The sequence below is a fragment of the Grammomys surdaster genome, unplaced genomic scaffold (genome assembly GCF_004785775.1).
Source record: "Grammomys surdaster isolate TR1022 unplaced genomic scaffold, NIH_TR_1.0 352, whole genome shotgun sequence".
Taxonomy (NCBI): Eukaryota; Metazoa; Chordata; class Mammalia; order Rodentia; family Muridae; genus Grammomys; species Grammomys surdaster.
The window spans coordinates 203,765-209,305 of record NW_021604771.1 but is presented as its reverse complement, the minus strand read 5'-3'; positions in this window follow the sequence as shown (position 1 = coordinate 209,305).

The window sequence follows — 5,541 nt, the reverse complement described above, 5'->3', positions numbered from 1 at the left end:
TATGTATATGTGTATATGTATGTATATTTATATGTATATATGTATATTCACTTCTGTATAAGTAATTTCAGTTTCTTTTAAGTGATACTAAGATGTATGCTTAAATTTTAACTACTTGGGAATAAGTAACAGGATGAGTGGATCTTTGTGAGTTTGAGATAAGCCTGCTCTGTGTAGTGAGATCCAGACCAGTCCAAACTACATAGTGAGACCCTGTCTAAAATCTTACTTGTGGCTTCTAGGATTTTTGTCTTCAATTGATAACTTTTGAATTGCAATTTTTGGGGAGAGACTTTGGATTCTGATTCAGAAAGCAATGTTTGAACATATTTTTCTGATGCTTTGGCTATTTCCTTCCCATTAGATGGGAGAGGGTGTCCATTTGCAGGTAGTGACTAATGATGTGAAACACCTTTGCATAAAATTATTGGCCACATTTTTACTGACTTCTGAATCAAATTCCTTCTCCTTTGTTGTTGAATATTTTTTTTGGAATTCCTAATAGTCAAGATGGTATTTCTTTATAATGTACATGACATTATAGGTAGCCCCCTTTCCTAACGGGTAATCAGTCAGAAAAGTCAAATGTCATGGCAGTCCACTTCTAAGGGGTACTTAAATTAATTGAAATCCCAAAGACACTTAGGGAATTGGTCTCTTAGGAACAGTGAGAAGAATGATTAACACTGTGGGGAGAGGAGGATGGAAGGGATGGAGAAAGGCTGCACAATGGGCATTAAGATACAGTATAAAAAAATGAGTTCAAATAATGAGAATGTGGTACATATAAACACTGGATTACATCCAGGTATAATGGAAGAATAAATTATGAAATTAGTAGGAAAATGGATGAAAAAATTGATAGACATGGAAAGTATAATATTAAGTGAGATGACCCGAACTTAAAGAAAATATTTTCCCTCATATGAGGATGCTAGCCTATAATGGCCCCAGAGAAATGAGTTTCTTCTGGGCACAGCAGATATCTCAGCAATTAAGAGTGCTTGCTGCTCTTCCCAAGGAGCTGGGTCTTATTCCTGACACCCAGGTGGGGCTCAAAAACATCTGTAACACCAATTTGAGGGGTTTCAGTGCCTTTTTCTGGCCTCTGAGGATACTTTTGGTTATATAGGATTGCATGTGGGCAAACCATTCATAAGCATAAAAAACTTTTAAACTTTTACCTCTTGTGAAATGTATACAGCCTTGTCAAATCAAGCACACCCTGTACGGGTTCCACTAGGTTTTTATTCCTAAAAATGGGAAATTCTGTGCCACACTGAGCAGTCAGTTACAGTTGTCATGTGAGTGATTACTTTGAAGCAGTGCAGAATACATTTTTGAGCACCCTGTATAACCTAGATCACATATTTTGATTTCAAGAAATATAGACCCTAGAGGAAGTAGAATTCCTGCCAAACATTTTTTTTCTTTAAATGAAATTTTGTCAAGTGTAATCATTTGATATGAAGACACTGCATTTCTTTTACAGTTCCCATGTATATATGCAAACAGGTGTAAATATGTCTATAGTCTCGCTTAGAACACAGAGAGTAATATTTGGTGTTGAATGAGGAAAGAGGGAATCCAGGCATAAGAACACATGAGTTATGAAAGAGGATGAAGTGTTTATTTTTGTGTTTGTTTTTAAGCATAGAGCACCCAGTATTCCCAAGTGGTCTCCTGTCCAAGGCTTGACCCTGCTTAGCTTCTAAGACCAGACAAGATCAAGCACATCCTGGACAGGACGATCATAGACAAAAATTTTTTCCAAGTTTTATATATGTATTTACATTATTGTATGAATGTTTTTGCCATGCACATATGTATGTTTGCTATGTATGTGCTTAGCCCCTATTGAAGTCAGAAGACAGCATCAAGTCCCCTGGGACAGGAGTTACTGGTGGCTGTGAACCACTCTGTGGGTGCTAAGATTCAAACTCAGGTCCTCTGCAAGAGCAGCCGATACCCTTAATTCCTGAGCTATTTCTCCAGCCCGTGGATTTTCTTTTCTTTTTTTAATTTGTTTTGTCATAGTCAACATGTGAATTATTCTGAGGTAGTTATTATGAAGGTCATGTTCTTGTTAAATCAATTGTCAGTTAGTGTCATAGGAGTTAGACATGGCTAGCCCCTGAATGCATTGGTTGCACTGATCCACTTAGAAGAAGAGGGTTTTTTTTTTTTTTTTGGTTTGGTTTGATTTGCTTTTTTTTGCTTTTTTTTTATTTTTTCTCAAATCATATTTCACACAGGGGTATAAACACAGAAAGGCAGGACGTGGGGAAGGGAATGACACTGGAGTGTGGGTGATCAGGGGAAATACAGATATCTTCAGAACCGGGTATCGGCTGGGTGAAGGTTCAGGGGACAAGTCACCATGACTCTGCCTATGACTCGCTTGTCCCCATCTAAGCTGGTATTGTCTGCCAAGACTACCTATTTACAAGGTCCATGACCACTCAGGCTTATAAATTTCCACAAAAGCTGCCCGTTGACATTAGCTTATAGCCATCTGTTTCAATGTTCTTCCACTGAGACCCAAGACTTGGTGTTAGTATACATGTATGACAGGCCCACTGCTGATTTTAGGCCTATGGCTGATTTTAGGCCTACAGTGTGTAAGCAGGGCTGCCCCTGACATCTCCTCCCTTCTCTAAGGGCTGTGGCAATTCTAAACTTGCAAAGGTGGGGATAGAGGCCTGACCTCCAGTATTTGAAGGGGACCTTGTAATGGCTCCAGTCCCCCTGTCGTTGTCCAGTGAGGCATGAGGGCCATACCCGTCCCGATGTCTTTTTCCTGGAGAGGGGATACTTTTTACATCAACCCCTATGCAGTCAGGCTTGTCCCTCAGGGAACCCAGATATTTTTATCTTTTATTGATATTCCCTTGCAGTGCTTAGCCTCGCAGCCTAAGCAAGAATTCAGATCGCCTGTCAGAGGGGGTTCTGGGTGGCCCCTCTCTGCTTGGTCTAGGGGCAGAAGTCCCCCCTTTTTAGGTTGGGTGGAGATGGGTTTTGGAAACACCCTGAGGTTTTTTTTTTTTAAGTTACTTTGTGGGGAGAGGTTTTATGACCTGAAAATCTCTCCTTTTTTATTTTGTTTAATACTATCTCAAGCCATTCTATTATAGTATTTCTTAATATGTGATATTGCTATGGATAAAGTGTTTCATTTAAATAAAAGTTAAAATAAAAAATTTGAAACTGTAAAAGGATCTGTTGTTCTAGTTGATAGTTGGGTAATTATACGTAGCAATGTGCCTATGTTTCAAAAACATTGGAATGATTTTTGCTCTTTTCACTACAACAAAATATGTTTGGAGAGGTGTGTGTTTCTGTGGTTTGAACATTACCCAGTGTAGAAAAGTGCCCTATCCAGCAGGGCAGTGAACAGGTTCTGGGGGACCGCCTGAAAGACAGAATGGTGGAACAGGTGCATGCAAAGAACCGTTTCTTGTCTGTAGTCTGATCAAACCACTATTTTCAATTTTTTCACACAGGGGTTATATACACATAAAGGCAGGATGTGGGGAAGGGAATGATGCAGGAGTGTAGGTGTTCTCAGGGGCAGTACAGATATCTTCCAGAACATGGTATCGGCTGGGTGAAGAAGCAGGGAACAGGTCACTATGACTTTGAGTCATCCGTTCTTATCTAAGCTAATACTTTCCACCAAGGCTACCTATCCACAAGACCTATGACTACTTGTTCTTATCCAGGCTGGTAAATTTCCACTATGACTACTTGTCTACAAGGGCTATAGCTATCTGTTCTATGGTCAGTGTTTTTCCACAGAGACCAAAACTTTGTGTTAGCAGGCATGTATGTTTGACTTAGGCCTATAGCTGACTTTGGGCCTTCAGTGTTTAAGCAAGGCTGCTCCTGACAGAAAAGTACTGAAACTTTGCAAAGCGGCCTATTAATGAGTATGATTTCAATTCATCAATGAAATTAGAAAGTCCTTCTCATTAAGGAATTTTATTCAGCAACAGAAATTAATGAATCTGTGTCATTAGTAAGATACTGGATGCAACGGGGGAGGGGTCGATACTCAGCATATTGGGCCAGACCAAAAAAGACAATGTGCCATATTTTCTCTATCTTGTGTATCATGAGTTTTTAAAATAGATTTCTAAAATCATTTATATATATACACACACATATAATTATATAATGTGTGTGTATATATATGTATGTGTATGTGTACATATGTATCTATATATACATATATGATATTATATATAAAATGTTATATAACATATGACATAACATAGAAGCAAATTGTCTAGAAGAATGGAAAGGACTATCAGTAGAGACAAGAAAAGATAAAGAGAGCATAATGGACTGTTGGAGGAGCAGGTTAAAGTATATATCTTTATATGAAACCATAGCCATAAAACACATTAGTACATGCAAGAATATGTACCAATTCTTTAAAAAATGAGATGACTGGGAATCACAGCACACACCTTTAATCCCAGCAAAGATTAGAAGGTAAGCAGGCAAATTTTAGGTTGATGGTAATCCTGGTATATATAGCAAGTTTCAAGCCAGACAAGGCTACATAATTGAGACCCTGTCTCAAATGACAAAACAAAAACAATGGGGTAGAAAGAAAGCCCTCAGGATAGAAAGTAGAATAACGATTGTCAGGGAATGTGAGCTTCTATTTAACTGATAGAACTTCAGTTTTTGAAGATTAAAAACTGTTACACAGCCAGATGTGGTGATGCTCTGAATTGTGTGATTAAATGGGACAGTATATTAGGACAGAGTTACCATGCAGTGAGTTAAACACGATTGTAGTATCAATATTTGTCTGACTGTAGGTAGACTGGATCTACTGTAAATTCACCTAGCCAAATTCAATTTTAAATGTGTATTCATGAAGCATCAGTATGTGTTAAATAGGAGCCATTCCAATCAATTTTCTGAGTTTTATGTGAACTTTTTGAAGATTTTGTTGTCATTCTGTTTGAACATAACCCTCTAGTGCCATGGTTCTCAACAGAGGATTGCCATTCCTTTAGGATCTATTTCACTGTCAAACCTCCTTGACTCTATTGATGAACTGTACATTTTATTGGCTTGTTCTTTTCAGTTGGTTATCATGCCCTCTGACTGTGGCCTTAGCATAAAGGTTTTCATTTGGCTTGGCTTTTGGCTTGGCTTGACCTTGGCTTGGCTTGGTTTTTCAAGATAGAGTTTCTCTGTGTAGCCCTGGCTATCCTAGGGCACTCTCTGTAGACCAGGCTCGCCTCAAACTCCGAGATCTCTGGCTCCCTCTGATTGCTCTGAGTGCTAGGATTAAAGGTGTGTGCCACCAGTATCTAGACATTAATTTTAACACATGATTCACATAAATTATAGTGAAAGGGTGAAGGCTTAATCTAGATATATCTGAAAGAAAAAGAGCATAATATCAATAACTTTGAGCCTTTTGAATTTGTTGAGATTTGACTCTCATATTACTTCTCAGGTGTCACATCTTGGCTTTGAAGATTTATCAAGCTCTGGAATCTGAGTTCACTGTCCAAG